General features: G+C 33.9%; 1 protein-coding gene across 1 annotated transcript in view; it reads left to right on the top strand.

The window, feature by feature from the left end:
• Nucleotides 1–897: 897 nt before the first annotated feature.
• Nucleotides 898–11,132, top strand: part of LOC101898060 (mucin-2) — a 167,866-nt gene continuing 157,631 nt past the window's right edge. The window contains exons 1-2 of the mRNA XM_005176534.4: nt 898–1,058; nt 2,432–2,528. The gene's annotated coding sequence lies outside the window, so the exon portion shown is untranslated. The remainder of the gene's footprint in view (nt 1,059–2,431; nt 2,529–11,132) is intronic.

Below are 11,132 nucleotides of genomic sequence, written 5' to 3'. Positions count from 1 at the left end.
GTGACGGTTTCATTGGCCGTTTGAAGGCCACAATTCGTGCCAAAACTTATCTAAACTTATTTTAAAATTTAATGCTATTTCCGAAATTTTTTGCTTTCATTCATTAAAATTAAAAAAAATGTAAAAATTATGGTGTTTGACTTTGTTTCAGTTTTTTTACCTCACCCTGTAAAGATCTAAGGTTGAGAATACATAAAACCCTGTTTTGACTTGCTTAAGTTATCAGCTGGCTTCTTCGCAGAGGAACAATGGGTTTTAGGTTGACTTAGTTCGATTATGGCCCCACGCTCCTTTGTTCATTTTCGAAGCAGCCAGCCGATGACTTAAGCCAGTCAAAAAAGCGTTTTATGTATTTTCACCTTTAGTTAACTTCAAGTACTTTCGGTTCCCCAAAACCAGGCATTGCTTAGTACTTTTTAGCCCATTTTAATTTTCTAAAACTTCACCATCCAATCAATGATTGAGCAAAAATCTCTTAAATATAATTGCTTGTTTGTGGGCGTGTTACCCGACGGGTAAGTAGTCATTCCACTCGAATACTTTCTGACCCATTGCGATTAATAATTAAATAGTTCCAGAAAGAAAAGAACCAGTGAGGGTGTTGATGTTCACTTTAACACATTTATATAGAACGCCCTCTGGTATCCAAGTTTTTGTGGTTTTAATTAACTACATAAATTCAGACTAGTTCTCACTAGATGGCACTCATGATGTCTTTTTCTAAAATGAAGACAAACAACCTTTTTTGTTTAGCGAATTCACCCATCAACGTATCAAAGAAGCAAAAAGGCAAAAAGCTTTAGCAAAGTTCTCATAACCGTCAACACAGATCAAACGGCACGGCCAGCAACTTGGCTGGTAGCAAAGTTTCCAACTTGAATTCAGTTTATTCGTAACTCTTACAGTTTAAAGCCACACTTAGCGGAAGAAACAGATTGTGTGCTTCGTGTTTTGTGACCGTTGTTAATAAGAAAACAAAAAAAAAACAAGAAGTGAAAAACGAACGACAACGAAGTAGAAGAAAAAGACGGCTACGAGACGGGTGTTTGGAAACATGTGTAGGTTCAAACGCAGCAACAAATGCAATGCTTTAATACACTCCCTCTCCTACTCCACCTCCAACGGCACCATATTAAAAACAAAACGAAATAAATAAAGAAAAATAAATCAAAGAGTAAAAAACAAATACAATCACACACACCAATGCATATTGTGAACAAAATTTTCAAATACATTGAAAAGTGTTTTTAATAAAAAAAAAGTTTTCTATGCAACAACGTCTAACAAGAAAATAGCTGTTAGGCCAAAGAAAATTTCAAAAGAAAATGTATGCATGAAAAGCCGTGTAGTAATGTGTAGTGAAACATAAAAATAAAACAAGTACACAAAAATTGCCATAAAGTTGTTGCAATGGAAAAAAGAAAATGAAAACATGACTAACATAGGTTTTTTCTGTGAATTCAAATTCAATTTCAAATGGTAGTGAGAAAAATTAAAAAAAACACTGTGTGATTGTTAAAGAGAAATAAAAACAACAACAAAAATCTACCTTAAAAATAATAACAATACGAAAGAAATAAAATTTAAAAAATCTTGAAATTGTTTACATCTAATTTCACTAAAATCCAAATTGTTGTTTTTTTTTTCAAGATATCACCCAATTTGCCCGGAGAATTTGTAGAAATTTCTTTAGAAAATAATTTAAGACGATTGTTTTTTTACAATTCAATTAAATGGCTTTGAAAAGTCATGATCTATAATTGCTACCAGTTTTGGCACTACTCTCATTATGTGTCAAGTATTTGATCGGGTTTAGAGTGTTCAAGAGCTACATACGGAGAGAGAGAGAGGAAATTAAAAAAAAAAAACAACAAAGTAAAATCAAATCATAGCAAAACACCACAAATTATAATGTGAAAAGAAAACAACAGCAATTTATGGCACCTACACTGCTACACCTGTTGCTCCATGTTGTATTGTTGTTGTGTTCTACTCCCATATGCTCTATTCTCCAACACACACACTCTCTCTCTCCCATTAACAGTACTCTACGTTTGTTCTGTGTGTATTGTGTCGTTTGATATTTGATTTCTAATGAAATAAACAAACACGACGACAAGTGCTTGAAAGTCTTCGGTTTTTAGTGTTTTTATTTTTAATTCTTTTAATTTTTAGTTAAATACTAGTTCTTTTTTAAGCCTTATGCTGTAAATCATCAATGCATGCTGATAAATTTGGAAAAAGTGTCAAAAAATGTTTTCCCTTTGAAAAAATAAAAATATTTTATTATAATTCAAATTGAAAAAATCATAATAATTTCTTAATGTGTGCAATTGAGAGTTAAATATTTTTTTGAAAAAGTAAACCGAAACGTGTTATGTGTGTTTTAATTTCAAATCTCTGTCTCCCTCTCTCTCTGTTTCCCGCCTAGTTTGGTTATTCACCCATTCAGAATTCATGGCTTGAATATTGTTTGGAGCTAGCTGTTCAATTACAAAATTGGATTACATTTTCAAATGGCAGTAAAGGTAAGTGAAAAGCGAAGTGGTCAATAATTATAAAACGTCAATAGATAAATAGATACACAGTCTAACAAAAGTTTTCTCTCGGCTGGCAATTTTCAGTTTTCTTGGGAAAAATCGTTAAAATGTTTCATTTATTGGTAAAAGATTCAAAATAGATTTTCGAAGAACGTAGTTTTTATGACTTCGTATAAATCCATACATATGCAAGAGTAGTGAAATAACTGACCGACTGAGAATTAACGCCCAGACGAAAGGGCTGAAGCTACAATCTGGAAATTTTGCATGAGGGTCAGTCTTGGTGCGTAGGCTGGGTTTATGGAATTTCATAGTAAAAGGGTACAAAAAGTACTAAAAATTGAATACTTTGTGTTGGACAAACGGAATGAGGTAGATTTTTTGAAATTTGGAATGAGAATCATTGTTGAGGTACAGGATAGAGTTTATGGAAATTCGAACTATGAGGTTACGAAAAGTTCTAAAATTGTACTGAACTTCTTAAATTGTTCTATTTGGTTTTATGTGAACGGATAGAGCTAAAAACATGATATTTGGTATGACAAAGTAAGTTTGATACATGTCGGTTGTTTTTTGGGAAATGTGTACTAAGTGTGCGAAATGTACTACATGGTACCAAATTTGGAACAGTCTGGTTTAGGGTAAATTAATGGTGTGAAATTTTGAAATTTTTTATTGGGGTCCCTGTTGGTACTAAAGATGTGGATTTGGAAATATGTACAACAACAGCACAAAAAATACCAAATAGTACAATATTTGGAACAATTTGGTATTGGGTGCATAGGTAGGGTTTTAAATCTGAAATTTGGTTTAGGGTCGCTGTTTGTGTTTAGTCTGGACATATGGAGGAGGTTTCAGAAATGGTATTAAATTTGGCTTTGCTTCGAGTAATTGGAAATGTGTACTATAAAATGTACGAAAAGTACTAAATGGCACTAAGTTTGGTATTGGGTGAAGGAACAGAGCTGAAATCCCGAAATTTTATATTGAGGTGGTATTGGAAATGTGTACATTAATTGTATGAAAAGTACTACATGGTACTAAATTGGCTATTGGTTGAAAGAAAAGAGCTAGAATCCTGAAATTCGATATATATGTCACTGTTGCTGCCTGTGGTTGAGAAAAGGAGCTGATAGGTGATATAAATGTACTAAATGGTCCTAAATTTGGTAACGGGAAAATTAAAGAGCTGAGATCATGAAATTTGATAATTAGTTCGCTGTTTATTTGTTGCCTGGATATATGTAGGTGGTTTCGGAAATGTGCACTATAATTGTACAAAAAGTACTGAATGGTACTAAATTTTCCGTTGGGGGCTCTATTGGTATCTGCAATTCAAACTTTACTAATTCGTACTATAATTCTTCGAAAATTAAAATGGTACTAATTATACCCTCAGCCATTTGGCTACAGAGGGTATATATCATTTGATACGGCCAAAACGTGCCTAGTCGAAATAAGGGTTTTAGACCCTAGGTCTCTTTTGACCAAATCCGTTTCAGAACATTTGGAGTCGCTCTAGCGATGTCCGTCCGCCCGTCCGTCCGTCTGTCTGTCTGTCTGTCTGGCTGGTGCGCACGATAACTCTTGAAGGGAGTATCCGATTTGGTCCAAATTGGCTACAACGTAATATTTTTGTCAAACTTAGGTCGAGTTCGGAGATGGGCAATATCGGTCCATTCCTTCTGGTACCTCCCCCACAAAAGGTCGAAATTTTCAAAAAAATATATTTTTTTGCACAGGAAGAGAAAGGATAATCCGAATTTGCTCCAACTTTGCAAATCCTAATATTTGCGTCAGTACTAGTTCAGGTGTGAAAATGGGCAATATCGGTCCACTCCATCAAGTACCTCCCCCACAAATGGTCAAAATGTTGAATAATTACGACTCTCATAAAATGTGATGTAAGAGTCCGATTGTCTTCAAATTTCACACATCCCAATATTTATATTAACCCAAGGTCTGGTGTTAAAATGAACAATATCGGTCCACTCCTTCTGGTACCTCCCCCACAAAAGGTCGAAATGTTCAAAAAATATATTTTTTGCACAGAAAGAGAAAGGCTAATCCGAATTTGCTCCAACTTTGCAAATCCTAATATTTGCGTCAGTGCTAGGGCAGTTGTGGAAATGGACAATATCGGTCCACTCCATCAAGTACCTCCCCCACAAATGGTCAAAATTTTGAATAATTACAACTCTCTTAAAATGTTATGTAAGAGTCCGACTGTCTTCAAATTTCACACATCCCAATATTTATATTAACCCAAGGTCTTGTGTTAAGATGAACAATATCGGCCCACTCCTTCTGGTACCTCCCCCACAAAAGTTCGAAATTTTCAAAAAAAAAAAAAAAACAAATTTTTTGCACAGAAAGAGAAAGGCTAATCCGAATTTGCTCCGACTTTGCGAATCCTAATATTTGCGTCAGTGCTAGAACAGTTGTGAAAATGGACAATATCGGTCCACTCCATCAAGTACCTCCCCCACAAAATATTGAAATTTTGAGTACCCATGAAGCTCATAAATCGCCAAATTAACATCCGATTTCATTTAGACTTGGCACATCTGTCGAAATATTTATATCATATTTTGGGTACGATAGGAAATGGGCAATATTGGCCCATTCCTTCGGGATCTCATGCAATGTAAACTTTTAAAACGTCGATATACATCTTTTCTATTTTTGCCTTTACTTTCCTAATCTACTGGATTCTTCCTGTAATTATGTCTGTGGTGCTGGACAGAGTAATTTACGATTATAGCTCTGAAACGTCTTCAATAATATTCCACAATCATCAATTTGTTCATAAAAAATTAAATCTTATTTGATGCCAAAAGACGGATATTAAAATCACTTCTTAAAATTTTTATACGTCAATTGAAAGTCATTATCAAAAAATTCAATTTTTTTTCTTATCCCATCAAGAGGTTCGACTCTTTAATTTGTGATTATTTCAAATCTGCAAATAAGTGCCACATACTTATATAGAATGCTGAAGAAATCACAATAAATGATGCCTTTTCTTTGTTTCCATCTCCATAATTGGATTTCATCAATTCTAAACAAAAGATTACAAAATCTAAATTTTCGATAATTGTGAGTATTTTAGATGGGTGGATGGTGGGACAGACTCTCACATCAGCATCATCATCACATCATCTCACTCCAAACGAACAGTAGCGGAAATATATGCTTATTGTTATTAACATTATGACTATTATTTATTGAAAAACAAACACGAAATCAAAGGAAAGAGAAAACGCCCCGTCAGCGATTATCAAAAATAGATATTCCTTAAAAAAATAAGCAATTTGAAAAGAATTGCAACAGCCATTAAAACAAAAGATGCTGCTGTGGATCAGGTTGTTAACCATTTCAATCAAATTTATCGACATCGACATCGGCGTTATTATCAAACACCCCATCACCATCGTCGCCATCGTCATCATCACCGTTTCTCCACCATCCACTACGTCAGAGTCATAAAACAAATTATTAACAAATTTTGCTGCCAAACTCAAGAAATCTTTTTTTCAAATATGAGGGTGTTATATTGTTTAATTCCAATTCATTTCAGATTGAATTTGATTTGATTTGAGTTTTTTTCTGTCTTTTTCAAATATATTTCACTTGGTTATCGTTTACTGCTGCCTGTTTAGGTTTTTATTTGTTTTGTGGTGCTTGAAAATATCAAAATGATTGACAGGTTAGGTCATAAATAAATAATATCATTCGGATTTTTTATTTATTATAAATATTTCCTTATACGGCAGCTTAAATGGAAATTATTGTAGCCATACAGTGTAAACGGTAATGGTGGGTTGCATTTTGTGCAATGAAGTTTATTTTTTTTTAAGTCTTTTTCTAAGTGCAGTCCCATTATCATTACGTAGGAAAGTCCTATAGTATTCTCTGACTAGCAAGTGTCAGCAACTTCTTCGGCGCAAAGTCCAACTTAATGATTCGTCCACATTTTAGATTCGTTCCAAAAGTTCGTGTTAGGTCTTCTTAGGACTCAAAATGCACAATTTGTTCAGTTTGATAATCATTTTTTAATCAAAATTTAACATATCGTAGTCAATTCTCAGACTTTAAAGGTTTTATATATATTTTTTTTTTCTTTTTCGGAAAGAAGAATAGGATGAAGTATAGTCTTAAAATCTTAAAAATGTTGAAGTTTATTGAGGATGATATTAGTAAAACCATTGCACTACAAACCCACATCCAATTTGTATGTATATCAATATCTCTATTACTTCAGCCAATACCCAATTTTAGTACCCATATCCATCCTAGACATCAACAGTGATCCAAAATTAGTAGCATTTAGTACTTTTCAGACTTCTAAGCCAAATACCAAAGGTGACCTAAATATCAAATTTCGTAATTCCAGTTGAATACGATCATGCAATACAAAATTTATTAACATTTAGTACTTTTTGTATAATTTTAGTTCTCCATATTCAACAGTTATCGCAATACCAAATTTAGTATCATTTAGTACTTTTCGTACAAATATGGTACGTATTTTCAAAACCTCTATATCTCAATCCCAAATACCTACAGAAACCTTTATTTCAAGATTCGGAATTCCAGCTCTGTTCCTTCACTTAATATCAAATTTAGAACTTTTAAGTATTTTTCGTACAATTATAGTACACAGACCAAAACTACCCCCATACCTTCACCTCAGTCACCAACAGAGAGATCTTTATCAAATTTCAGGTACCAAATTAAATTAAGGACCAATTTAAGTACCATTAAGTACATTTCGGACAAATGTAGGATGAATTTCCAAATCGCCGCCAAATCTCAAACACAGATACAAGCAGTAATCTGAATTTCAAATTTCAGAATTTTTTTTCCATTCATACACCTAATACCAAACCTAGTACCATCCAGTACTTTTCGTATAGTTATGGTACACACTTCAAAAACCGCCTTCACATTTTCAGGCTACACATGAATGCCAAATTTCAGATTACAAACACTATCTATTCACCTAATATCAACATGTGCCAATATATAGTACTATTTAGTACTTTTCGTGCACTTGTAGTACATATTTCCCAAACCACCTCCTTATCACAAACCAACCTTTATATATCAGACTTGCTTTCCAACATTGGTTATCATAGTAAATTTCAAATTTTTAGCTCTATACGTTCACATAACACCAAATGGTACCATTTCAGAAGATAGGTACCATTTTAGAACATTTCGTGACCTTAAAGTTCGAATTACCAAATACACTTTGGTACAGCTATCCTGCGATCCACCAGTGACTCTCATTCAATCTGTTGCGCACGATAACCCTCGAAAGGAGTATCCGATTTGATCCAAACTTGGTACATAGTAATATTATTACAAACATAGATCGAGTTAGGAGATGGACTATATCGGTCCACCCCTTCTGGTACCTCCCTCACAAAACGTCAACATTTTCAAAGTAAATAATTTACTGCACAGAAAGAAGAAGCATATTCCGATTTTGCTCCAACTTTGCAAATCCTAATATTTGGACAGTATCACTTCACTCCATCCAGTACCTCCCCCACAAAGGGAAACATTTTTGAATAATTTGAACTCCTATAAAATGTGATATAAGCCTCTGATTGTCTTCAAATTACACACATCACAATATTTTTATTCAGCCAAGGTGTGGTGTGAAGATGGAAAATATCGGTCCACTCCTTCTGGTACCTCCCACACAAAGGATCAAAATTTTGAATATTCATAAACTCATAAAACACGAAATTAATATCCGATTAAATTCAGACTTGACACATCTCAAAATTTCTTTCAACACAAGATCTGTTATAAAGATGGAAGAGATTGGAACATTCCTTCTGGTACCTTCCCCACAAGGGGTAAAAGCTTTGAATAACAAAAACCGAAAAAACCCATAAAATCCGAAATAAGCATTCGGTTATCCTCAAATTATACGCATCATAATATTTTTTATTAACCTAAGGTCTGGTGTGAAGATCGGTCCACTCCTTTTGGTACCTCCCCCGCATAGGGTTAATAATTTTGAAAAAAAAAACAATACGCTTATAAAACGCGAAATAAGCATCCAACTCTTAAAATATGTTCTGAAGATGATAGATATTTGCCAACTCCTTCTGGTACCTCACAAACAAAGTTTTACAATTTCCACTCTTTATATCTGTCATAACGTGCGAAACAAGTCGGCGATTCTATACAATTTATTATTTCTTATAAAATTTTATGTAAATGTTCGATTTGCACATACCAATATTTTTATCTGTATTAGATGATGTGGAATATTTCGGTCCGCTCTATCTGTTACCTCGCGCGTATTTCCACATTTTCCAAAAATTTGCACATATCTCATAAAATGTATGAGTTAGACGATTTAGTTCAAATATGGCACGTAGTAATATTTATATCAGACTTAAGTCAGATACGAATTGGACAATATTCGCCAACTACTTCGAAACCTCCCCCATAAGGGGTCAATAGTTAGAATAATCATAACTCAAGGCTGAGGGTATACATTTGTCGGCAAAACCAACTGATACTTTTTAACTTGTTTTGAAGGCGGATCCGAAATCCTTTATTTTAATATTCACAGACTTTTGGGGTATTTCGAAATCCATTCATTAGCAAATTGAAATACCACAACTCATTGGTTCCCATTACAAAAACAAAATCAAGCTCATCAATTTTCTTAAAGAATGGCTCATTACTTATCGTCCGACCCACTGCGCCATCATTAGAAATCCCATAACAATGACACGTTAATACCTTTATTTGCTACAACAACAAAAGACAACAACTAACAAAACAATTCCAAAGCAATTTTTTTGTCTTTAATGTGTAACAAATTGATATTTTAACTCAACTCCAACAAAAGTCGGGGGTAAAAGTCGTATTTGTTGTTTTTCGTTTTTGTTTCAAACACGTATTGTAAAATATTTCGAATAGCTTTTGCATTGGCTGGGAGAATTGTATTTCTTATTATTTTGTCGTTTGTCGTTCGACATCCCGCCATATGCATATTTCAATAGAAAAACGAAAACACAGGCCATCAAAAGCAGATGTGTTGCTGAAACAGCTCAAATTCAAGGTTTTTGTTTTCCGAATACCAGCAGCAGCAGCCGCCGAGGCACACTTAGTCACACATGGATGTGGCTGTCTATATATGTAGGTATATATCTTTGTAAAATTGCTGAAAAAAAAAACAAACAAACAGACAATGAGACATCTCAAGTGCCATTAAACTTTTTGAATGGTATTACGGAGCGGCAGCTCTGCCATGCTCTGGGGATGGATTCGAGTATGCTAAATAATAACATAACAATAATAGTTAGCAATAACACGAAATAATAACAATAAATTTCAATTCCTAAAAAAAAAACAAATACACATTTATGTATCTGTGTGTGTATATCTTACGTGTGTGTGTATAGGTTATATACACAATAACTTATTTTTAGTACTAATTTCTATAACACTTGACGTGGTTTTTTTTTAACAATTTACCCATGCCAGTCATTTGAAACAGAATTAAGCTTTTGGATTTCAATATTGGGAATTAAGCAATAGGCCGCCATTGTTTCGATAGATGTTTGAAGAACTCATAATCGAGTACCATTTTGTAGGTTTGTCAGTTCGAGTGATTTTTTTGTAATAACCAATATCTTTGCGATCGTTTGAAATGTCATGTTTTTCCATTACACTTTATCATCGCTATATAAATTTGTTAACATGCCGAGGCCGCAATGTCAAACACCTGTTCCGTAAATAAAAATTTATTTGATATGCAAAAGTTCATTGATCTCCAGATTTATGTTTTTTTTTAGGCATTTAAATATCAAATTATAAATAATTGCTCTGATCATTTAATACACTAACAGCTAAGTTCGGACGGGACGAACTTTTTATACCCTCCACCATTCGGAAGGAACGACTATATGATACCCCACACCACTATGTATATTTAGTAGAGCCTCCGTAACAAAACGATTTATTTGAAGTAGATCATATCATACAATTGCTTTCAGAGCGAGCTTATATTGGAGCCATATCCAATTCTGAATCGACTTTTGCTAAATTTGACGGGCATATATTAATCTTTTATAACAAATAACATTGCTATAGAGTACGTGATATCACTTCGAGAAGGATTATATTAAACAAGTAAAAAGCACAATTCTGTTAAAATCTTTAAAATACCTAATTCCGGAAGTTGCCGATGTATGGGAGAATATACGATATTGTGGACCTATATAGAGAATTTTCTGTCAGTGGTTAAAGTGCTCAGAACCCCTTGTGTAACATTTCAGACAATTCCGTTGAAAAATGTGGCTAAAATCATTAAAATACCGAATATTGGGGGTACCGTTATATGGGGGACATACGATATCGTTAACCTATATAGAGAATTCTCTGTCAGGGGGTAAAGTGCTCACAAGGAACTCCTTGTGTGGATTATCAGACAATTCCATTAGAAAATGTGGCTAAAATCATCAAAATACCGAATATCGGGGAGTACCGTTATATGGGGGATATGCGATATCGTGAACCGATATAGCCCATCTTCGAACTTAACCTGTCTGCAGA

This window comes from Musca domestica, unplaced genomic scaffold (assembly GCF_030504385.1).
Source record: "Musca domestica strain aabys unplaced genomic scaffold, Musca_domestica.polishedcontigs.V.1.1 45, whole genome shotgun sequence".
NCBI lineage: Eukaryota > Metazoa > Arthropoda > Insecta > Diptera > Muscidae > Musca > Musca domestica.
This window is presented reverse-complemented; position numbering and strand designations above follow the sequence as displayed.